The following is a 26,255-nucleotide window of genomic DNA, read 5'->3' on the forward strand; positions in this document are numbered from 1 at the left end:
AGTTTTATCAGTAATCTGACAATGAAGTAAACTTTTTGCTGCGTATCAATTTTAAACTTACCTTCAATTCAGTATTTCATATTTCAAAGATTTTTTGGTCCGAATTTACAGTCATTGCACATACAAAAACGTATTCTATCGTCATACGTCATTAACACAGAGGTGCTACGCAATAAAAAGAAATCCTTTGATGTGCTTTCCCAGTGTCTCTGTAGCTCTCTGTATGGTCTAAAATAAAATATATGTAAGCATTTCGCAGACAGAGTAGTAGTAGTTCCTTACGTTAGTAACATCAAAGTCAAATATCAATGCTGATTTGTTTTTACGAGCAAATGTTTAATAACCATAGCGTTCTACGGATGGAAAATTAAAGTTGCAAGCAAGACAAAAGCGCAACCTAGTCGCTGTCACTGTGTACTTACAGATTACGAGACGAAGAAGCGTCTCCTAGTTACGACACTTGGTTGTTGCGTAATGGTGCCAGGCTGAGACAACACAGAAATGAAGGTATCTAATAGGAAACTTTCAAAGTCTGTCCCAAGACTGCCTGAAAGTACAGCATCATCCGTTCCGCCAACTGTCGACCGTTGCGCGTCCCATCTCCATCTGTTTAAAACTGCTGTTAGGGATCAAAGTGAGCCACATACCGGAAAAAATGGATATCCTTGTCCCACCAACCAGGGCTCTTAAATAAATACTTGGTATAATGGTATTATCCTGTCATTCGACAGTACATAGCTTTCTGCAGGTCCTCTTGCTATCAATTAACAGACATTTAGGAATTTACTCTTCAGCCACAGCGGCATCAATTACGCGTGTTACGTCCGGACGGTGTAAGCTGTAAGAAAAATCCTCCGTGGGAGTATTTAACGCGGCATTTTATTTTTAGTATTATTTTCGTGAGAATGAAGATGCAATAGAAACCTAAACTAAATTGTGCTAACAAGGTGACAGCGCCTACTCATCCTAATCAGTTTATTCCATATTTGTTGAATATGCATGGCTTGGCTAGAAATTTAAGTGCAAAGTGGCGAATTGTTGAAAAAGTATGCATTTGTGAAGGAGGGTTGGTCGAAGTATGAGTTATTTGTGTTTCCATAGTTTCCAGGTAGTGGTTGTCGCAGTGGAAAGATGGCAGAACGGTCATTTGCGGGTTGTATGGTTGAGTCCCTAAGCGGAAACTTTCCTGTTTTCAACTTTTACGTTGCTTAACTGCAAATAAACCGAAATAATGTTCAATGTATTGTATGGATCATTTTCGTGAAATGAAAATTTGGGACTGCAAATTTGGGATAAAGGATTGTACTTTCAGCATCCACGAGTATTCTACAATTAACGTTCCAAGAAGCTATTGTAATTAAAGCTTACAGTAATTCGTATTCCGTTGATAATAGAGAAAAAGCACTATACTGCTGATGTTCTACACTGCAGAATGTAAGCATTATGCACGTTTTTAATTTATTGTAGTTTTGTTCTACCAAGAACTGCCGGAAGACTCAGTTAACACGATTTCCTTTAGTTTCATTCTGATCTTCGACCAGCACTCTGCAGTTAATCCTACAATGTCTAGTTTTATTGTCAGGTAAAGAATATGATCAAAATGCTTCAAAAACTGCTCTTATCAACAAAAAAAAAAAATAATGGTCTTCACAAAACTGCACAAAATACGCCGCACTCTAGATCACCAGATATCCTCGCCAATATTTGGTGAAATGATGAGTTATGCGATGTTTACTGCGAAACACTGCGATGAGAGAACATTTTACGAACTAAAGTTTGTTCTTTCATAGAGATTTTAACACAACCATGTAATTGTAAAAATGCAGCAATTACAACTAACTCAAGATGCCGACAAAATTATTGCTTCCCCTGTTTTACAATGAGTATCACCCGAGCACGTGTATATCCTGAACTGTAAAATTGAAGTATCTAATTGTACATTCGAAATTCTCACGTACGCCTTGAAATCTCTTCCTGAAATTTTTCAGTCCCAAATTGCTTTTTGCCTTTCCTTTTCAAGATACTTATAATTTGATTTGTTTTTAAGATTGAAGTAAGTATAAATCGACATTGTTAACGAACAGTTCTTTCGATCTTAAAAACAAATGAAATTATTAATATCTTTAATTACAGACCACTTATGATGCATTAACTCAATAAAGCGAAACGTACCTGGTGAAGGAAAAAAATCTTTTCTTGTAGTTGCAACGACAGAACGAAAATACCCCTCAGGAATTAAATGGGTAATGCATCGTTCAACCCGCGCTAACTGCAATGCTAGGTTTTCGAAACTCTTGGTCATCTGGGACTCCCGCTTCTGTCACTTTCATTTCTGTCCGAGTCCTGCATATACCAACAATTTTGAGGGAATCTGTGATAAAAAGAAGGCGCGGTTCCATTAGAAGTTAATAAACGTCGGGAGGACCGCAACTATATTCAAGAATCTAGATTTGACGGAAGCGCGGCCGCTTGCATGTCGGCTAAACTTATTTACTGAAGCAACACTGGCCTCTCGAAGTTAACTGTACAATGTTTGAGACTCTCTCTCTCTCTCTCTCTCTCTCTCTCTCTCTCTCTACAAAAATGCCGAACCGGTAACCCAGAACCGAAACTCCGGAGCTCCACCTTAGGCGCCAATAACGGCTACCACTAAACCGCAGATATTTTTACAAAAAGAGCAAGAATAATCGAAAAGTCAGTGAACACTTCATGGACCGGCAATATTATCTCCCTCCAACTCAAGTAAACTTTCTGTCAATCGGCATTCAAGTTCACTGTACTAACAGGGTCGCACGAGTGTACAGTGGGAAATTTACTGCTGTAACAGGAATCCCTAACAGTGCTGAAAATACTCTTTTTACTAACCTTCAACAAGCGTCAGTGGGAGCCAGTAACTTTGATACTGACTAATTTCTTGTTTCGACGAATATTCGAACACATGACGAAAACAATTAGAACGAGCTGAGAGACGCTGAATGAAATTCGCACACTGACGCATCACAGCATTTGTTCAGAAGATTATGCGGGCGCAACCTCACAGGCGCAGCTCATCTTTTATTATCGACATCTAATGCCGCCATAGCTGAAGATGTAGTTTATTTCCGAGAGATACTGAAAAATTTTTAGAGCGTCCAAATTAGTGTTTCAAATAACCTGATCCTAGATCATTCAAAGCTACAAAACTCAAAAAATTTGGTCCAACGATTCTTTGATATTGTTCGCTACAGTGGACTCTTGTCAGATAACTGAAAGAGTAGACATAGAAGACCTCCAGGAGAACAGCACGTTAAGTCACGCTTTAATTTGTCAAGTGCTAGAGCGTCGTGTTCATCCTAATTTCGTGGAGGACGACTAGGCTTAGTCTTAAAATTCAGAGAGCGTAAATTCCTAGAATAATGAACCAACATTAGTTCCTGCAACACGTATCTGATTAAATGGCCGTGGTGGTAAAATCATAGAAATTATAGGTCATACAGAATCGTTCGTCCTTTATTTTTGCACACCACTCGCGAATTTAATCAAAAGTAACAGTGGTACGTAAGTGCAACACAGCGGATAGTACGGAGTTCAGCTTTCTGATCACTAATTGCTATGTATCTTTTGCAGTTTGAACTGCACTTGTGATCCAGTTATTGTTCTATGCTTCATTTTGTCACTTCATACTAGCTGCAAGGAGGGACATCAACGAGATAGCGGTTAATTATTTATACCTGTCTAGGGGGAGCTTCGCATTTAACGGCTAAGAAAGAATTGAAAGGTATGATAACGTCACGTTTTAATTTATGCTTTCCTTAGGACGTTATCCATCACGGTGCAGCCAATCACTGATTTAATAAAATTAAATCCAATTTACCGCACTTTAACAGATGAATAGTGGCTAGCGGATTACAGTCCATTTTCAAGGGAAGTTAGCACTTTACTACAGTAGTTGCTTACTGTATCAAGTGGTGTTAATTCTCTACATGTTTGTAGAATTGTTTTGTTTACTATTTGCCGAAACAAGCCACGGTGAGTAAGGAAAGCGAAGTACACATTTTTATTATTCACGTTACGCGACACATCGCACCGAAGGCAGTTTATACAGCCAACGGAATTAAAAATTAAACGACAGCGCTCATACCTTAATCTTGCGCAACTGCGATTTTCGGGACAGTAGTGTGCAGAGTTCCGAAGAGGAGGTAGCGCGTTTGGTAGGGACTGCCAGAAAGGGAAAGCCGTGAACCGTGAGTGGCGTGGCTGGGTGCGTGCGCACACGGCGGTCGGCGGCTGCGCCCTGCCCTGCCTCCCTCTTCCGTCCCCCTCACCCTACCACAGAAGCACACAGTGCTCCCTTCTCCCACAAATACCCCTCGCACCATAGTAGCCAAGCCCGGCACTGCAATTCTCATGACATTGCAGATACCTAGAGCCACCAAACCAAATTGGAAACGCTGAAGTTCTGTTTCCCCAACCGTTGACTATATTGGCGTTAATAAACGAGCTGAAATCTTACAGACACAGAGAGGACATTAGTTTGTAACTAATTCAGGTAACTGACTTCATTACTACTCCAATTACAGAGCCAAGCTTTTCAGATGTTACTATAAGGGGGGTGGGGGGTGGGGTGGGGGTGTCTACGAATCAATAATAATAATAATAATAATAATAATAATAATAATACGCACATACACACATTCCGTTTTCCACCACCAAACTACAATATGGTTTTAACTGAATTTTGTGATGTTACTTGGTAACCAACACTATAGCCAAGATCGCATAAATACTACTAAATTTTTGATAACCGGTTTCAACAGACTTTTCTGACGTAATCTGAACATTTTGTAGCGAAAATTGTGCAATACCAGACGATGAAAGCAAAATGTGTGTAAACCAGTTGTTGACTATGAAAATTATTTGCCCAAAACATTTTTATTTTTGAGAACCGGAGCGTGTGTGACGTATTTGCTAAAACGTGTACGGTTCTCTTATCAGTTTTAACTGATCTGCTACATCAAACTTATTCGTAGATTCAGACGCATGTGTAAGTGGATTTCATCTGCTGATAGTTTTAATATTCCAGCCACGGCTGTCTGCATTTCCAACAATTTATCTACCGCGACATAAATGCCAGGTGTCATGTTGTACTGACTTGCGCGTAAATATGACTATTGACAATATCGTTGCTACATTCACTTTTTTGGACATAGAAGACAGTCATTTAATCTTCCTGCGGTACCAACATATACTGTATGGTAAGTTGACACATGGAAGTCCTACTAAACAGGGTCCATCTTGTGAGATGCATAATTATAATCGTTGTAGTACGTTTCTAGTTTATTAGTGGTGTCTGAGGACGATGCTATTGTCTAGCTGGGCTATGGTCGTCACTTACGAAAGAAGCAGAGAAAGTTTTTGTGCTATGCTAAATTGTATTTAAATTCAATCTTCCGATCTTTCTGCTCTGTTTCAGAGGTTCTACTCATCTATTTACAAATAAACTGTAAATCTTTGATAGCAGGTTGTTTACTCTACGGACAGAGTGTTTCATAAGAACATACATTTTGTAATTGTGTGTAGGAACTGGCATTCGGATACAAACAGGTTAGATACAACCGTGTACGCGCACAATGTAACCTAAGTCTCGAAAATGCTAACATAAAATTGACTGAAAAATTAAACTATTTTCGTTAATAAATCCCTTAGCACTATTTATACCTTCCTCCAGCCTTCTCTTACGTGGTAGCCAGAAGCTTGTGGGTGAATCTTAAAAGATCATGTCGTATGGGAAGGGCCTCTAAGATTGTTTCAGTAAAGTAGTTAAAAACTAAATCGGGGATCCATCAGACAATGAAGAAAATTTTCTCAATCATCAATACAGCATAATTGTCTGAAGAACCGTCAAAGATAAAAATCCAGTAATAAGGAAAATTGTCTTTCAACGAAGATTCATATCGCCTAATTAAAAAGCTAGAAGTAAAATGAGTCGAACTTTTACGAGACACGGCAATTCAGTTTTTACTTTAGAGGAAGTAATGTCAATAAGTAACTCTTACAGTAATATCTCATCCAAACTAACGACAGTATTTTAACACTATATAAAATACTAATGTGATAATCTTCGTAATATTCGAATTAGTGATACTCCAGCAATTCTCTATCTTTGACAGCGAGTAACTTCAAGGATGCAACACCTTTATTTACTTCAACAATGTTGATCTTGAGTTTGCATTTTGTAATGGAATGTTTACATTTGAATTTATGAGAGCCAAATATTTTTTTTTGTTTGATTTAGAACCAGCAAATCAAAATTAGGTTAAATATACGGCCAGAGGCTGAGACAGAACTTACCGGAGAGATTCTTGCTTACACTTAAGGTATTCTGAGCCCATCCTGCCTAACTGTCCATCATTGTTGTTCAGCTTCAAGAACTATAAAATTCTGCACATATTCACGCGCTAAATACCAAACATGGCCGGTATGTGTGACATATAAACATCACAGTAACTAGTTAACACTTAACGTGAGAAGCGCAGCGCGAAGTGCCATCGACCGAGGCAGGACACCAACTGCTCACTGCAGTGGGGCAGCCAAGACTACGGCCCCACGACCCGTCCACTGCTGCCAACATACGCGCGCTGCATCGTGCTGCTCCCGCTGCCGCCAGGAAATTCCTGGTTTTGCGCTCTACGAGCTGCTTTTGGAGATTTTAACGCGAAGTAATCAATCAATAACGTTCAATTTATATTTATCATTACATTTGCTTCATCTGAGGATTGTTTCCACCTTACGAACGGACCGGTACGCAGAGACAGAGAGAGAGAGAGAGAGAGAGAGAGAGAGAGAGCGGGGGGGGGGGGGAGGAGGAGGAGGAGGCGGCAGTGATGGAGGGAGCGAGTTGGAGAGGTGAAGGAAGTAACGAAATAATGGAGCGTCTTATCGTGTTCGTGTGGAACTCGATCAAACTAAAACGTGAAGTAACTAGTACACGATTGGTTTGTATTTTTAAAAAGTCAACATTAATACAAGCGCATAGGAAATGCTTCATGACATGTTCAAAGTTTCATGAGTGATACTTCATGCTGATAACTTATTCTTTTCACTTCCCTGTTTCTCTTGTTCACGAATGACGCTGGTTAGAAGAAAGGGTACATGGAAATAACCTTACAACTAATTATAATGAAAACAGCTGGCAATCACAACATTTAGCTTGCGCCAGTATTTTCTTCTTTGATTACGAGCGTTTAGTTCGAAGGATTTCTTATAAGCGCTGAACTAGGGCGTTTCGCAAAAAGTTTTGCTCCGTCGTTTGTCACACTCCTGCTCCCTCGTGAGTGACGTGTGGGAGGGAAGTACAGCTACGTATACACTCATCGAGTCACAGAGAAAGCCTCTACTCTTAAGTTCCTAGGCAGAAGAGGAACGGCTAATAATCAAGGAGATGTTGCCTCCTACCTAGTAATTCCAGTTACATTTTCCATTGCTTCCGATATCATTTCATGTTCGTACTTGGGTGACGGATTACAGAGATCTTTCATGACGTATGTACTCTTTGTGCTTACGACCGAGCTATCCGAGCACATGTAAACCTAGTAACTGACTGGCGACCATTTCTCGCTTTCTTGATTAGACAAGACGACTCCCATATACCAGATAGAGTCAGTTCGCTTCGTGTTTATCAGTAACAGGTGCATGAATTTAAAAAACTTAAATTCATGAATTATGCAACATTAAAGATTCAAAATTTCGTTTTGAATGTTTTACTTTGATTTGTCGAATCAGCGGGATGTATTTTCCCTCTTATCTACTTCCTAAATATCTTTAATTATTACGAAGTTCTATGTGGCACCGTTTAAACCGTTGTCCTCAGGTTATTTCTGTAGCTGGATTAAATTCACAGTGCAGCATCTAATGTTCCATCTTTTTTCAATACTTTTGCTCTAGTCAAGGCTCATCATTTTGAACACACTGGATCATATACTACCCACGATGAAGTGATTTACGAGTTTAGATTTCGATCCTTCCAACAGTAGCGAGAGAAGAATTACAATTTTGGAGAGAATATAGATGATTGAAGAGAAATGAAGCGATCGTAAAGGGAATAAAAGCTTGTCTTTAAACGATGCATTACGGAAACGAATTGAAAAAAAAGGAACTTTCGATGCATAATTGAAGTAGTAGTGATGGAATCCATCAACGATGCAATCATCGCTGCTGTAGCCTCATCCAGTTGTTTAGCACATCAGCGTTACCACGTTTATTCCATTATTCATTAATTATGTACGGTACGTGCCAGAGGCAGAGTGATGCGTTATTGGAACCGCTGAGTGGTGATAGTTTTGGTGTGAATTTTACTCAGCTTTAGAGACCAAAACCAATGTAAGCTCCGTGATTTTCCTTTCTCCACTAATCATTCGAGTTTCATGAAAACACAAAATATTTCCGAAAAAACTTTCTTAAAGAATCGGCGAACGGTGTCTTCTTTCCGTCCAAATATGCTAGCCTCAACAGAAAAAAGCTTGGCATTGGTATCCTCATGTCATGTAGAGAACACTTTTGGGCCGTCAGTTGGCTGAGAACTTTTTCTAAGGAGAGTATTTTTAGAACTAATATGGATACCAACCTATGATAAGCCTTTTGATAAGTAACAAAAATCTTAAGGATACACAGTTAAGAAAAGAAAGCACGTGGCGTATTTCTCGGGTCTCTCAGGTCCGATGACATACTATGTGATCAAAAGTATCCGGACGCCTGGCTGAAAACGACAAGTTCGTGGCACCCTCCATCGGTAATGCTGGAATTCAGTATGTTGTTGACCCACCGTTAGCCTTTATCACAGCTTCCACTCTCGCAGGCATACGTTCAATCAAGTGCTAGAAGGTTTCTTGGGGGAATGGCAGCCCATTCTTAACAGAGTGCTGCACTGAGGAGAGGTCCGTCTCTAGGTGAGGCCTGGCACTACGTCGGCGTTCCAAACCATCCTAAAGGCTTTCTATAGGATTAAGGTCAGGACTCCGCAGGCTAGTCTATTACAGGGATGATGTTGTGCAACCACTCCGCCACAGGTCGTGCGTTATGAAGAGGTGCTCGGTCGTGTTTAAAGACGCAATCGCCGTCCCCAAATTGCTCTTTAATAGTGGGAAGCAACAAGGTGCTTAAAACATCAATGTAGGCCTGTGCTGTGACAGTGCCACGCAAAACAACAAAGGGTGCAAGCCCTCTGTAACGCCGGAAATGCATATCTTCCTATTTCCGTCTGTTGTACTATAAATTTGTTTTCCTTATTTTTGTTACCTGAATATATGACATTTGTGTGTCTTTACATATTGTACTTGTTTGACTAATATATATATATATATATATATATATATATATATATATATATATATATATATATATAATTGGTTTGTTTCGTAAATATTATTTGTATTTTTACGCTGGGTCTTGCCTAGGGAAAACTGCTATCGAACGATTACATCGATAGGTCGTGTGAAGAATCAAAGTGTGTAGGATCTTTGGTAGCGTTAACTCTGCCTCGTGGAGCGCGGGCAGAGCAAAGAGAGAGTCTGGCTGTGCGTGTGCGTGTGTGTGTGTGTGTGTGTGTGTGTGTGTGTGTGTGTGTGTGTGTGTGCGCGCGCGCGCGCGCGCGCGCGCTGGCTATGGTAGTTTCTAGCACGGTGTCGCGGACGGGAAGCATTAGCTGGCACACATCAAGAGCCCGTTTCGCCTGGTGACCGTGTCGAGAAGAAGGCGCGCCAGCATCCAGCTTCTGCAACAGCGACGGCCGACAATGAGTGACTGTCGCCACCTCCTCGATCGACGACTTCAAACCTTCAATCAGCCAACAAGGAAGACTAAAAGCACGTAAAGTTTCAGAACTGTATGGCAGACCTCAGCTTTTCAAACTGTTCAAATCACAAAATTACAGCAACGTAGCATGAACCTTTGTTGCTCATTGTCCCAATTGCATTGCCAAGCAGGGTCCCTTCCTTTTCCGAAATGAACCCGAGTGTCGTTGAAATTCAAACGCCAGCATTAAAATAATATAATCAGATTTCACTGCTTTAATTTCAAAGTTCAGTTAAAGTATTCATAGCTGGCTACAATATTTAGATTACACGAGCACAAATTAAGAGTGCGAGTTTTGTTAGCATATTTTAGCTTACATGTGACTGCAGCTCAGCTTGGTACGTACTAAATTTTACTGTTGTTAATTGTTCAGAATCATTTAATTCAAGTTCGAAGTTAAATCTCTTATTTCTAAATTGCGTAGATTCAAGTAGCTTTTCAAATGATTGTTGAGGTAGCCCAAGACTAACTGTATTTTACTGAATTTCGATATGCTTCAGAAACAAAGTTCACTATTAATTTCAGTCACTAAATTAACTTTCAATTTTCCGGTTTTATAAATACTTTTGCTAAATTAAGTCAGAATGCAACGAAATTTATTACTTCTGACAAACTTTCAGTTTTCACACTACACATGTCAACCTTCAGTTGCCACGCTTCTAGTGCTAATTATATGTGTAATAACCTTTCTTTTTCAGTTACTATAGTAACTGTTCTTAGGACTGGCGACCGTGATTTCCCCCAAATCTCAAATATCTAATTACCGCTAGTTAATTGTTGACGTAACGGCCGCACATTTACTTTCTTTATTAACTTTACCCCTTTTCAAAATTAATTTCCACAAGTTTCATTTGCATTTTTCCTTTCATTTAGATGTAACCCTTTCCTCCCTCTTTACCGACAGATTAACTTCGGTGACGATTGTGCTTTTCCCAAATTTCCATTAGGTACACGCGGTTTAATTTTTCACTGTCATTAAGGTCGATAAGTGAGGGGGAGGTTACACCTCTACACGAAAAACACCACCACACCACCGCCTCCATAGTTTGCTGTTGCCACTTAACACGCTGGCAGATGACGTTCACCGGGCAATCGCCATACCCTCACCCTGTCATCGGATCGCCTCATTGTGCACCGTGATTCGTTCACTCCACACAACGTTTTTCCACTGTTCAGTCGTCCAATGTTTACGCTCCTTACACCAAGCGAGGCGGGCGTTTGGCATTTACTGGCGTGATGTGTGTCTTACAAGCAGCCGCTCGACCATGAAATCCAAGTTTTCTCACCTCCCGCCTAACTGTCATAGTACTTGCAGTGGAGCCTGAGGCAGTTTGGAATTGCTGTTTGATGGTCTGGATAGATGTGTGCCTGTTACACATTACGATCCTGTTCAACTGTCTGCGGTCTCAGGCAGTCAACACACGAGGTAGGTCTGTATGCTTTTGTGGTGTACGCGTCTCTTCACGTTTCCATATCACTATCACATCGGAAATAGTGGACCTAGGGATGTTTAGGAGTGTGGAAACCTCACATACAGACGTATGACAAGTGACACACCATCACTCGACCACGTTCGAAGTCCCTGAGTTCCGCAGAGCACCCCATTCTGCTCTCTCTCTCGATGTCTAGTGCCTCCTGAGGTCGCCGATATGGACTACGTGGCAAGTAGGTGGCAGCACAAGGCACCTAATATGAAAAACGTATGTTTTGGGGTGTCCGGATACTTTTGATCACAGTGTAAGTGTGTTCAGTTTCTAGCTCGATAGACTCATTACTAAAGATAACAATTATTTTCGTTTACTCTTTAGAGGTAAAAAAACAGCAGAAGCAAAGACTGAATGTAACAGATCCCACCCACCTAAATGTGGAAAAAATGGGAAATTTTGTTTTGCTTGAGGTGATATCCTCCATTTTTCTTGTTGCTGAAGGTGTTAACCCTCTTTGAATGCAAGAAAAATGCAAGATTCTCGTGATTTTTCAGGTAAAATAAAAAGAATTGCTGAATCTGATAGAATTTCATTCCTTACACTTTCATCTTTCAGAAGTAGTTTGTGTCTACATCGGACGCTCCCTGTAACCGCTGCAAAAGATGGAAGACCCCTTAGAGCCAGAAAATCGGTCATCGGCGGTATTTCCCGAGGCCATCTTATTGGACCTGTGACAAAATAATTTTATGGAAGTCAAGTTCAATGTATTTTTTATCAGTGTGCATGGGATAATTGAAAAATATTAAGTTCTACCGAAACGCGTCGAAAGAAACGTCACTTTCTTCGCCCACAAAATCGAGACGAACGCTTGCACGGAAAGTGAACTTTTGTAGATATCGCAAAACGGGTACGTACGGTGACAATTCAATTTAGAACGCCAGCATCAAATTCTGATCAAAATCTTGTGTGCCGTTCTGAAGTTATGTTTCCCGCCAATTTGAAAAATGCGCTTTCGAGGAAAATAATACGTTTAACTTTTTGGGTTACTTTTGTAAGTTAAATATACCCCTGATCAGCGATCCCTGGATAATACAGCCATTCTTTCAGGCCCAAAAGGAGATGATCCATCTTCTTCGTGGCCACGGTGGCCCTGCGGGCCTCTTTCGCAGCTTCTGTCATCCCCTGCTCTGCTCGCTCGATACGCTTTTCGTCCGCTTTGTGCAGAAGTTTTAACAGGCTGCTCGCACCATAAGTTCCAGGGCGTTCATTATTTCCATAATGCCTTTCCGTCCGTTATTGAAATTACACGTATTTTGCTCCCGCTGTGAATGGTTTTCGGAGACATTTTTTACAGATTGCCTTGTATTGCGATAATGGAGTTTCTGGCGAACTATGGATTAACGTTCAATAAAGTAGCCATCGAAGAGAACATTTTAAGCCCAAAAAAGAAAAATGAGTTTTTGAAAATCGGAGAGTACTACCCCTAACCATGGAGTAATGTAAACAATGAAATTAAAAAATATGAGAAATGAAAGAAATCTCTCAAGGCAGTACGCATTCATCACTGTAACTATAACAGGTCAGGCAGCATTAAAATTATACTAGCGAGCAATGTTCCAAGAATGGAAGACCGATTATAAATGAAGACATGCGAATATGCCATGTTCTATTTTTTTTTAATTTGAGCATCTTTCGACAAAGCGGTAGATGGATGAGAGAAATTTTCGTTACTGTTCAGAGAAAAATTAAGCATAATGTAAAAATTTTCTGGATCCTAATGCGTAGTAGTAGTAGTAGTAGTAGTAGTAGTAGTAGTAGTAGCAGCAGCAGCAGCACGCTGGTTTGATGCAGCTCTCCATGGTAGTCTTGTGTGTTAGCCTCTTCATCTCTGCATTAACTGCTGCAGCCTCCGTCCATTTGAGTCTGCTTACTCTACTCAGGCTTTGGTCTCATGTACAATTTTTACTCCACACACACCGTTACTAAACTCAAGATTCCCTTGACCGTTCAGGATGTGTCCTGTCAAACAAGATTTTCTTTTAGTCAAGTTGCGCCATAACTTTCTCTTCCCCTTCAACTCAGTTCAGTACCTCTTCATTAATTATTCGATCTAGCCATCTAAAATTCGGCATTCCCCTGTGGCACTACATTTCAAAAGCTCTTGTTCTCTTCTGGTCTGAACTGCTCCTCGTCCACGTTTCACTTCCGTACTAGGCTACAATGAACACGAATACCTTCAGGGAAGTCTTCCTAATACCTGAATTTATTTTCGATTTTAATTTTTTCAGAAACGCTTTTCTATTTATTGACAATATGCATTCTATCTCTCCTCTACTACGGCCATTGTTCAGTTATTCTGCTGCCCAAACAGCAAAACCCTTCTATTGCTTTTGGTGTCACTTCCAAATGTAATCCTCTAGGCGTTACCTCATTTAATTGGACAACAGTCCATTACGTTTGTTTCACTGATGTTTATGTTCTTATAACCTATCTTCGAAATATCCATTCTGTTCAACTGATCTAAGTCTTCCACCGTCTGACAGAACTACAGTGTCATCGGCAAACAGTGAAGTTTTTTGTTATTCTCCCTGAATTTCACTTCCCTTTCCAAATTCCTCCTTCCTTGCTCAATACACAGACGGGATAACGTGAGAAGTAACCTACATGCCTGTCTCTCTTCTTCGCTAATGTTTCTCTTCGATGTACGTCAATCATGGCTTTAGTCTGGATTCTATGAAGATTGTAGGTAACTTTTCCCTCCTACATTTTATCCCTGCTATCTCCACAATCCAAAGAATATTCTAGTAAACACTGTCAAAGCTTTCTCTAAGTATACAAATGCCATAAACGTACTGTAGGTTTACCTTTCCTCAAGGTGTGTTCTAAAATAAACAGAGTCACAACTGCCTCGCGAATGCAGACATTTCCCCAGAATCCGAACTTATCTTCGCTGAGTTCAGATTTCATCAGTTTTTCCATTCTTTTGCCGATAATCTTAGTATTTGCGACTATGACTTACTAATGTGAAGGTTCTGTAATATTCACGTCTGTCATCACTTTTACTTCGAAATGGAGGTATTAAGTTCTTCCTCGACTGAGTATATCGCCTGCTTCGTATCCTGCATGCCAACTAGAATGGTTTCGTGATGACTGGTACTCTCAACAATTTCAGTAATTCTGAAGGAACAGCATCTATTCCAAGGGCCTTGTTTCGATTTAGGTCTTTCATTGGTCCGTTTAATTATTCTCGCAGAACCGTATGCCATTTTCGTCCACATCCTTTGCCTTTCTATAATATTGTGTTAAAGTTTGTTTTCTTACATAGACCCTCTATATATTCCTTCCACCCTTCAGCCTTCCTTTGTTCGCTGAGCACAGCCTCCCCATCCGAAATCGAGTATTAATACCAGTACTTCTCTCTTCTCCAATGGTTTCTTCCATTTTCCTATGGGCGGCATCTGTCTCTCCCATATTTATGCATACTTCTACAGATTTGTAATTCTCGTCTAGCCATTTGCGCTTTACCGTTTCTTAGACGTCTGTATTTCTTTGTGTCTGCTTAATTCGTTGCACTTTTGTATCTTCTCTTATTAATTATATTCACTATGTCTTGTGTTGTCAAAGGATTACTTGAGCCTTGTTCTGGCTACTGAATTTTCTGGTGCCTTCAGTGCTTCATCTCTCAAAGCTACCCATTCGTCATCTACTGCATTCCTTTCCCCTCTTTGAGCCACCGCAACCCTTTGAAACTGTCTATAGCCTCCGATTCTTTGAACGATCCACCTCCAGTCTCTCAAGTGTCAACCGGGCGCCACACCGACACTGAGTTGGGTCTTCACGGCGCAGGAGGTAACCGTGGGTCGCCCAAGGGTGGCCAGTGCGGAGCCGGAAGAGGACAACTGATTCCCTGTGAGAGGGCCGCATGGAAGACTTCCACACAATCTTAGTCTCCATAATGACACAATTTGTTGCGCGTACTGTTATGCCATTCCATCTGCCAATACCGAAAAATCCTGTCGCGTAAGTCAGAACGCATGTCAGGTTCAGAGATACCCATCGCCAGAAGCCGTTTCCGCGTATCCTGTCTGGCCAACCTGTCTTCAAGTTCGTTTCCTGGAATGCCAATGTGTCCTGGGGTCCACACAAACACCACTGAACGACGGGACCGGTCCAGGGCATAGATGGACCCCTGGATGGACGCCACCAAAGGATGGCGACAGTAGCACTGGTCGAAAGCTTGTAGGCTGCTCAAGGAGTCGGTACACAGAAGAAACGATTCCTCAGGGCATGAACGGATATACTGAAATGCACGAGAAATGGCCTCCAGCTGTGCAGTGAATACACTGCAGCCATCAGGCAAGGAATGCTGTTCAGCATGGCCTCTGTGGACAAAGGCATATCCAACATTACCATCAGCCATCTGTGTAAACCACTTCATAGCCCCCGACCACTTCAAGGATCGAGAGGAAGTGACAGCGGAGAGCTGCAGGGTTAACAGAGTCCTTAGGGCCATGCGAAAGGTCCAGGCCAATCCTCGGCCTACAGCTCCACCACGGAGGTGTAGGTGAATGGTCCTCGAGGAGAGGTGGTACTGCCAAGGACTCCAGTTCCAACAGAAGTGATTGCAAGCAAACCGCAATCATTAGCCCTGGCCTGGGCCGCCCATGCGGGAGGTGACCCGCCGTGGTTGGGAAAAGAAGACGGTAATTCAGATGCTCAGGAGAGCTATGAATGTGTGCAACGTAAATGGCATGCAGTTGTACACGTTTGATCTTCAATGGAGGGACTCCAGCCGCTGCCAGTACGATTGTCACCGGATTTGTCCTAAAAGCTCCTGTCTAGTCTAACTACGCAATATTGCAATGGGTTGAGCAAAAGCATTGCGGAGGGCGCCGCCGAAATAACACTTCCATGGTCAATGTGGGATTGAACAAGGGCTCTGTAGAGCTGCAGCAAACTGGAGCGATCTGCATCCCATTTGGTGTTGCTCAGGCAGCAGAGGGCATTGAGGTGCTGCCAACACTTCCGTTTAAGCTAACGAAGATGAGGAAGCCAAGTCAAACTAGCGTCGAAAATCATACCTAAGAATTTATGTCTCCACTACAGCGAGTGGATCGTCATTCACGTAAAGTTCTAGTTCTGGATGAACGGTAGGACGGTAGGACGCCGATAAAAATGCATGACACGTCTTCATGGCTGGAAACTGGAAGCCATGGGCTAGAGCCCATGACTGCACCTTGTGGATGGGTCCCTGTAGGCGCCGCTCAGCAGCACCAGTACTGGAGCAGCTATACGAAATGCTGAAGTCTTCTGCGTACAGAGAAGGTGAGACTGAGGGGACAGACAGCTGCTGCTAGACCGTTAATGGCCACTTAAACAGACACTCAATACAGAGCCCTGCGGGACTCCTGGATATGGATGGAACTGTGGGAGGCACCAACTTGGACATGGAAACTACGGAGACACAGGAAATTCTGGATACAGATCAGTAGAGGGCCCCGGACACCCCACTCATACAATGTGGCAAGGATATGATGTCGCTAGGTCGTGTCGTACTCTTTATGCAAGTCAAAAAAGATGGCAACCAGGTGTTGGAGTCTGGAAAATCCTGTTCAGATGGCAGACTAAGTACACAAGATTATCAACCCTGGCGGATGCCGCCCTGACGGAGCTAGTAGGCTACATTCCAGCAGCTTACAAAGAAAGTTGGTGAGGCTGATGGGTCGATAGCTATCTACCTCAAGAGGTGTTTTAATCATATGGCTCTGCATCCGATCAGGCCTAGGAGCTGTGTTGGGGCAATGTGCAAGGGCACTGAGGAGCTCCTAATCTGTAAATGGGTCGTTACAGGATACACTGTGTCGTGTAATGAATCTGAGGACTTTCCCTTCCTGCCGCAATTTGAGAGTGCGAAAGGCTGGGCGGTGGTGCTCGACACAGTGCTCGGTAATCGCGTTTGCGTCTGTAGATAATACGCCATTTATAATAACACCTGGAACACCTATTGGGGTCTGGTACCCGAACAGACGTTTGATACTTGCCCAGACTTGGGAAGGTGACGTATGGCACCTAATGGTCGAGACGTATCCCTCCGAACACTCCTGCTTTCGTCGTTTGATAAGTTGGAGAATGCAGGCACGGAGCTGTTCAAAGGCTATGAGATATTTCAGGGAAGGGCGCCGCTTATGCCACTGTAGAGCTCGCTGAGGCTCCTTAACTGCTTCAACGACTACCGGCGACCACCAAGGGAATACCTTGCACCGAGGGCATCCTGAAAAGCGAGGGAACATGTTTTCTGCCACAGAAACGATCGTTTTAGTCACCTTCTGAAACATCACAGCGATGTTACCGTGTGGGGGAGTGTCAACAGTGACAGCAGAGGTGAAAGTTTCCCACTCCGCCTTGTTCAAAGCCTATCTGGGAAATCGTCCGTGGGCCTGATGCTGGAGCAGTGACAGGACGATGGGGAAGTGGTCACCACCACACAGGAATACATACATTGCACACAGTTATTTCCTGTGTCATCCTTATTCTGACAGCCACAGATTGAAGACTGGTTTGAAGGGGCTCAGTTTACTACAGATTGAGTTTAGGAGCCAAACAAAAACTAACTGACACACGATTATAGTCGCTACAGTTCCTGTAATATCCAGAAAATGGTTCAAATGGCTCTGAGAACTATGGGACTCATCATCTGTCATCAGTCCCCTAGAACTTAGAACTACCTAAACCTAACTAACCTAAGGACATCACACACATCCATGCCCGAGGCAGGATTCGAACCTGCGACCGTAGCAGTCGCGCGGTTCTGGACTGAGCGCTTAAACCGCTAGACCACCGCGGCCGGCTCCTGTAATATCCCATACAGCCATGGAGGGCAGGGGTCTTCATTGCCAGGTACCAGGTTTCCTGGAGGGCAATGCAGATAACAGGTGTAAAGCTTAACAGTTGCCGTAGCTCAGCCAGGCGGTGGAAGAAACCGCTGCAATTCCACAGGAGGATGACGTCATCGTGAGACTTCGAAGGCATGGAACATTCAATGAGGCAGTTTATGCCTCAGGGTCACCTGCTGCCACCGACGTTTTGCCTGAGCAGTCTATATCGATTGTGTGTGAGGGTATAGCGAGATATAGGTCCTCAGTGGACGCCAGAATCTCCACCTCATCGTCAGACACAGAGCTTTTAGGTAGCGGTGGTGTGGGGTGCCACTGCAATTTCCTTGGTCTTGGGAACCTTTTTTTATTTCTCTCGCTGGTCCTTGGGTTTCCCTGGCTGGGAGGACTTCACTGGCTCAATCTCTGGGACTGAGTATGACTGAGCCCTACAACCAGCTGCTTTTGAGCTCTTCAGCCACTGGTGGATGTCATCTTTCCCAATAGCAGAAACCTGGGAAGGAAGTTACCCAAGGGACCCCTTTGTAGCGAGAGAAGCCGATGGAGTTATGTTTCTCTGGCTTAGAAATCGGAATGGACATCCCCAATGGTTTGGGAGGGGGGGGGGGGGGGGAGGGCATTGCTCCAAAGTAGGTGGTGCAGGAGCAACAGGGAGGGGAGTGCCTGACGTTCCTCGCATGATGTGACCAGGGAGGGGAACGATTTGGGGTCGCACTTCTGTGCGTTGAATTGAGCTCGTGAACGCTTAATGACTGCTGGTGTTTCACCACCAGCAAGGGATCACTGACTACACTTCATGGCGTGCCATCCGCCATGATGCCACCCACTCTGACTAGGGGCCCTACGTGGGCCGTATGTGGGGAGTTAACGGCGCCGCAGGCATCAGTAGAGCGATCCCTGTGTAGTCAGGGGGGCTACAACCAACAGGGTACATGGTGGCCCCACAACAACAAGACTGGCTACCATGCTGGATATGAGGTGCAAAGAATTCCATGGTCCTTGTCGGCACAGACAACGACACTGCATACTTTGTGGAGGGAACTGCACCCAAAATTGTGTCCTCACTCAACAGATGGAGTATGCGCGGGACTGAAATACCACGATGAGAAAGTGGGATAAAGATCTCAATGTACGATGGACACAATGCACCATGTAATTCGCCCTTCCCCAGTTGGCTCGCTCTTCGGGAAAAATTTTGAAAAATGTAGGTCAAACGCTACAGGGGTCCATCACAAAGACCAAAAGGTGTGAGACTCCTTTTAGTCGCCTCTTACGACAGGCAGGAATACGTTGGGCCTATTCTACCCCAGGCCCACAGGGGGGTCTGCAATAGAATGAAGTTATCAAGGGTTGAACATCGCGATTCGAGCAGCAAGTTGAAGTGGCAGTTGACCATGCGTTCAAGAGTCTTACCCATAAAACTGGTAGGGTTGCAATCCAGTAATTGTTAGAGGCGCTACGGTCCTTGCCTGGTGTCCAGAATGATATTAATTTTACCGCCTTCAATGTCGTGGGGTAAGGCCCATCAATCTAGATCTGATTGAAACTAGATAAGAGCAGTCTTTTCGCTTCAGGGCACAGATGAAGCATGGCATAATTGATCTCAGCAGGCTCTGGAGCATCATCTGTGGCTGCAGACAAAGCTGATTCCAGTTCCCACATGGAGAACGGAAGAGTTTAGACTTCCTCATTAAGCGAGAAGAAACTGATCTTCCTCATCTCTTCAGTCCTACAGAACACCTGGAAAGCAGGAGTTTGTTTGGATGACGTAGTGACAGTAAAGAAATGTTCAGCTAAAGCCTGAACCATGTCCACAAAGACCCCATTACTTGACAAGACGATAAGGGGACGTGTACTGCTCGTCTGAAATCCGTCTTGTGTCCCAAACTTGAAAATTGGAAGCCGACCAATTAATGGAGTCGTGAATTCCTTCCAGGAACCACTCTTCTGTTCTTTTATCACTCGCCTCTCGTGTGCTCTCGCAGATATGAAGGCATGAATGTTTTCTGTAGTTGGACGGTGTTTGAAGTTCTGCGGAGCTATTTGTCTGGCCCCGATTGCCAATCGGGAGTAGTCATTCCACCAAGGTACAGGCCATCGTCTGAGGTGGTTACTAGACTGGGAGATGAGTTCTGCGGTAGCCCGTTGTATCTCCCAAATCATATGGGCCACTGTCTCCTATGCACAATTCTTTTATTCAAAAACAGCTTCTCGACTGTACTGCAAACAATTTGACCTTTCTATCAGCCATCTGCGTGGTCTCCTGTCAGCTCCTGTCGTAATGGACAGACGGATCCACACTGGGAAGTGATCACTAGAATGTAAATCAATAACCACTTCTCACTCAACTGAGTCTCTAATAGCTGGAGAACAAAAAGGCCAACGGCTGAAAAAGAGCCTGTACCTGTGGAAAAGTATGTCATCTGACCCGCGTTCGGAAGACATATTGTCAGAATGGACGAGTCGCTCTATCATCCGACCCCTGGAGCAAGTCGTACCCAAGCCCCGCAGCACATTGTGTGAATTGAAGTACCATACAAGGAGGAATGGGCGTGGGAGTGCCTGGAAGAGTTCCGTCGGTGTGTATGCAAAAGGATACACTATGGTATCAAAGGGTGCTACAACTTTAACGATAATTGCTTGTATGGTCGTAATAAGCGGGACAGGAGAGGAGTGCTACCTGTCACCGATGGAAACAGCCACTCCACCTTTAGCTCTGTCTCCAGTAATAGCGAACTTCCTGTATGAGCGACATCTGTCTAAATTCCACTGCAGCAAAGGAGTTCCTGTGGAAGCCATTTTTAGCGATGGTTGTTCTGGCCTTTCTCCCTCGGAGGTGGTGATTTACCAGGGAGGCCAGGGGAACATTAGCCAGCTCCCAGCTATCTGGTTCCTCCGACTGGAAGTCCATATGCTCATGAGCATAGTCCCTATCGTATAGGGAGGAAGCTCGAAGATCCGAAGGTTTAACTACCAGTTTTTTGGACTTTGAACTACTTTTCCAAGGACCATTTTTCCTTACGTAAGGGAGGTGGTGGTTGCTTAGGTTGCGGGGACGGCTTACTTGGCTTCTGATGGTTGGCAGTGGTGTGTGGCTTATGTGATAAGCTCATTGCCAAAGCCTTCCGAATGGTTTCTGTTTCAGGTGGAGCATCCGTTGTAGCAATATGACGGTCACTTAATCTTTAGTTCAGTACCTCTGTTTCTCTATGGCGTATTTTATGGACTTTTCTTCTAGTTCCTGGTTTTAGCTGTCTTACCTTCCATCGATAGGGCTTCACGTGTAATCTTTTTTAACTCTTTTCTTCATGTTCTGTCGTTGGGTACTATATGTATACCTCCCAGGCCATGTTTACCCTCTCTGTCAGGTTGTATTTGTGAAGTCTTCTATGACGTGTGCAGTACGATTATATGCCCATTGTCACTGCAATCCCCCTCTCGATGGTCCTCTTTTGCTGCCTGAGGGACCTTTAGTGGAGCACGGACATTGCCATCTATGACAGCTGTCGAACCTTGCAGTGTCTTAAGCATACCCAATCTCTGCCAGATTTGTTACCTCTAAACTCTTTCGCACCAAATGTAACTACTTAAACAGACCAAGCAGGTATGTTGGGAACCCTCTGTCTCCATCCTACGTTCTTCTAGGTATGTGGCTACACTCGGCACACTCCAAGGTTGCCAATGGCCGACTTCCACCTCGGGCATTGACATCTCAGGTGGCCTTACTATGGATCCGCAGGTTCTTGCGTACCACCTTGTGACCCATCTTGCAATGGAAACTGAGTCAGCCTCCTGACCAGCTGCTTTCTTCCTCTGGAGATAAATGGCTGAAGCCTCCCACTTAAGTTTTAGCCCTTGCTAGGTGGAATCCTAAAATGAACGTTTTAGTCAATGAGAACTACATTTCTACCTCTGTGAGAGCTACAGTGCCGCCTTTACTACAAGGGAACTAGATCATTCAGTAACTTCATCCTGATCCTCTGCCCCAGGGCTAGACGATGTTAACACTCAGATGGTGTAGAGCCTTCCTCTTGCGAGCAAGCGCTATCTCTTTCATATTTAACGTTTCCCCGATGCTGGCGTGAAGCCACTGTCACCAACATACCTAAGTGTGACAAAGAAAAACACTTTCCTTCTAGATTTCGCCGTATTTCTCTCACAAGCTGTGTTTGCAAGGTGATGGAACATACGATTCATGCCTTGCTGATATGGTGGCTCGAGTCTCGCAATTTACTAACCATTGCACGATGTGGATTCCGAGCGCGCCGTTCTGCGGTTGAACATCTCGTCACTTTTTCATCCAATGTCATGAATGGTTTTCTGCGGATATACCGAACTGGCCGTATTTTGGATTTGGAGAAAGCCTAAGACATATGATGGAGAACTGGTATCGTCTGTACTCCCTACACCTGTGACTTCTTTGACTGCAGGTCCCATTTATTTCAGGAATACTTAAAAGACGAAGTTTTAAAGGTATGTGTGGGTTCTGCCTTGCCGGACACCATTATGTAAGAAAACGCTGTGACTCAGGGTTCTGTCATGAGCGTCGTCCTCTTTGCAATCACCATTAACCCTATAATGGCCTGGCTTCCTCTTCGTTGAAGATTTTGCCATCTATTGCACTTCTCACAGCATTGTATCCTTTAGCGGTGTCTTCAGCGAGCTTTACTTCTGGAGCATCGACAATAGCTTTCGCTTTTCCACTGAAAAAACAGTTTGCATGAATTTCTGGCCGCGCAATTTGTTTCTTCCACTGTCTTCACATCTAGGGGCTGTTTCTTTTCAGTTTGTTGAAACTGCAAAATTCCTGAGGCTCATGCTGATTAGGAAACTTTCTCGGTCCTCACATGTGTCCCACCTGACCACCTGCTGTATTAACTCCCAAAGTGTCCTACGTGTCGCCTGTGGTACTTCATGGGGAGCGGATCGGACCACCCTCCTCGATGTGACGGCGCCAAGCCATGTCATAGGACTTATGACTATTGAAGCCAACTGTGGAAAGATGGCAGTGCCAAGAGAAAGTCTGGGTAATTGCAGTTTCCAACCAAAGTAGGCGATCGATAGGAGACAGTCCCTCCTTAAGGGCATACTGGTAATGATAAAGGAGGTACCGCGGTTTGAAGACTGAACAGAGGAAACGAGCCACCATCAATTCAAGTAACTTGAAGGGAATCTTGATCAGACGGATCTGGCGGTAACTAACTAGGAACGACGGATACTTACCAGGCTGAAGGACAGGAACAACAATACTGACCCTCCACTGACAGGGGAACACCTTTGAGCCAAATACAGCTGAACATGTAGAGGAGATATGGACATTATGGAGAGTTGAGCTGTTTAAGCAATTAGTTATAGATGGATTCAGGGTCTTAGAAAGCTGCCATTTGGGGGTGCATGTAGGTGGGGTACGAGTCAGCAATCTGATGGTGCACGGCAAATGATCACTCGAGAAAGTGTTGGAAAAAAAGTACCACTCAATGCTGATGGACAAGCTGTGCAGTAAAGAAGAAGAGGTCCAGATGGGAATAGGTGATTGGTTGGTTGGTTGTTTGAGGTTTAAGGGACCAAACAGCGAGGTCATCAGTCCCTTGTTTCAAATATACTCCATTCTGCTAACGGGACATCGCAGAAAAGTCAGAACAATAAAACGGAAAAAGGGAAAAAACGTAAAGGGCAGTCACGTTGTCATTGGTAAAAACAAATGAGGGAAGTCGGCAAGAGAACGAGCCCAACACTATGCTGAAGCAGCATAGGCAAGACCACCTGTGACTTAAAAGGTACAACTGCTATAATGCAGAAAATACGTATGGGAATGAAAAGACTAACCAAGCCGTAAAAAAGGGTAAAAAGAGTAAAAGGGGAAGAAAAGAGGATTCCGGTCAGGGAGGTGAATCGGGAATCTCTAAACACTGCCTACAGTGGGAGACACCCAAACACTCACCGCCCTGCCCCAACACCAGAGAGATTAAAAACCTTAAAACTGAGAATAAAAACCACTCTCCCGGAGGAAACCGAGAACCAGAGAGACCATCCGGGAATCGTCAGCCAACATCAAAGGTAAAGTGTGGGGGAGTCTGTACTTAGTACGCAGAGCCAAAAGAAGGGGGCATTCAACCAAAATGTGGGCCACTGACTGGAAGGCTCCACAACCACATAGCGGGGGTGGCTCATCACGCAAAAGAAAACCATGGGTCAGCCTGGTATGACCAATGCGGAGACGACACAGTGTGGTCGAGTCCTTTCGGGAGAGGCGAAAGGAAGAACGCCATGGGCCTGGTGTCACCTTAATTGCACGAAGTTTATTAGACAGTGGAGTAGCCTCCCAAGAATTGGCCCATGACTGCGCGAAGTGGGATTTGATGTGAAGCCGTAAATCCGCTGCAGGAGGGGTTACAGGAAACGGGGGGTAAGTAACTGCTCCCCCAGCCAAACGATCAGCGAGCTCATTTCCCGGGATACCCACATGGCCAGGGACCCATAGGAAGTCAATGGAACAAGCAGCACGGTGAATATCAGCGAGATGGCCATGGATGGCAGAGACCAAGGGATGGCGCGAAAAACACCGGTCAATAGCAAGAAGGCCACTCATCGAGTCCGTACATAACAAAACGCGGTTGTGTTGGGATTGTTTAATAAAGGTAAGGGCCCGGGAAATTGCCATCAATTCCGCAGTAAACACCCCACATGTAGGTGGCAGCAGATGATTTTCCGTTCCAACAGAGGACGTGAAGGCATACCCAACATGATCAGCAGATTTAGAGCCATCAGTGTAAAAAACAACAGCATCCCGAAACTCCCATAAAATTTTGCGGAAAAAGGAACGAAACACCACCGGGGGGATGGAAGCTTTCGGACCGCGGCGGAGATCCATCCGAATTCGAGGCCGAGGAACTAACCAAGGAGGGGTGGAGGGGAGGGAGCGAGGAAGACAGGACAAAGAAGGAAGTTGAAAATCACGGTAAAGAGACGCAAGGCGCAGCCCAACCGGTAAACCCGCCCGAGGGCGGGAGTCGGGTGGGCGACGTCCATGGTCTGGGAACAGGATAGAATAGGAAGGATGAGAGGGAAAAGAACGGATAGTGAGGGCATAAGACACCAGAAGCTGGGACCGCCGAACAGAAAGGGGTGGGATCCCAGCTTCAACCAGGAGACTATCAACAGGGCTAGTAGGGAAGGCACCGGTGGCCAAACGGACACCACGATGGTGGACTGGATCCAGCACGTGCAGTGTGGAAGGAGCAGCTGAACCATAAACTTGACAACCATAGTCCAAACGAGACAGAACTAGAGCACGATAAAGACGGAGGAGGAGAGAACGGTCCGCACCCCAAGAGGAGTGGGCAAGGAAGCGAAGGACATTGAGTTTACGTAAACATCCTACCTTCAGGAGTCTGATATGGGGCAACCAAGTGAGCTTGTTGTCGAAAAGAAGACCCAGGAAACGAAACTGTGAAACCACAGGCAATCGTTGTGCAGCGAGATAGAGCTCTGGATCAGGGTGGACCGTAGTACGGCGACAGAAGTGGACCACCCGCGATTTTAAAGGAGAGAATTGAAACCCGTGTGAGAGGGTCCATGCAGAGGCACGCCGTATAGCCACCTGAAGCTGCCGTTCTGCAGATGCCATCGAGGAGGAACTAACCCAAATGCAGAAATCATCCACATACAGGGCAGGGGTGACCAAGGGACCGACAGAGGCCACAAGTCCATTGATAGCAATGAGGAAAAGAAGGACACTCAAGACGGAACCCTGTGGGATGCCCGTCTCCTGGGTCCGCGGAGAACTAAAAGCAGTACCAACTCTAACTCGGAATGACCGATGGATCAGGAACTGGCGGATAAAATTCGGGAGTGGGCCCCGAAGACCCCACTGATGAAGGGTTAGTAAGATGTGATAGCGCCAGGCCGTGTCATAGGCCTTGCGAAGGTCAAAAAACACTGCAACCAAATGGCGGCGCTGGGAAAAAGCCTGCCGAACTGCGGATTCCAAGCGAAGTAAATGATCGATTGGAGATCGTCCCTCTCGAAAGCCACACTGGTAAGGGGACAATAGATCCCGAGATTCGAGGACCCAAGTGAGCCGACGGGCTACCATCCGTTCAAGTAA

General features: G+C 44.4%; 1 protein-coding gene across 2 annotated transcripts in view; it reads right to left on the reverse strand.

Moving 5' to 3' along the window:
* The window catches only part of LOC126248433 (beta-1,4-glucuronyltransferase 1), a 323,883-nt gene that overhangs the window by 261,040 nt on the left and 36,588 nt on the right, over positions 1–26,255 (reverse strand). The window contains exon 1 of one of the 2 annotated variants that reach the window (XM_049949406.1): positions 6,331–6,548. The exons of the other annotated variant lie outside the window; for it this stretch is intronic. The gene's annotated coding sequence lies outside the window, so the exon portion shown is untranslated. Of the gene's footprint in view, positions 1–6,330; positions 6,549–26,255 lie in introns of those variants that run through there. 2 annotated transcript variants of the gene reach the window in all.

The sequence above is a fragment of the Schistocerca nitens genome, chromosome 3 (assembly GCF_023898315.1).
Source record: "Schistocerca nitens isolate TAMUIC-IGC-003100 chromosome 3, iqSchNite1.1, whole genome shotgun sequence".
NCBI classification, from domain to species: Eukaryota; Metazoa; Arthropoda; class Insecta; order Orthoptera; family Acrididae; genus Schistocerca; species Schistocerca nitens.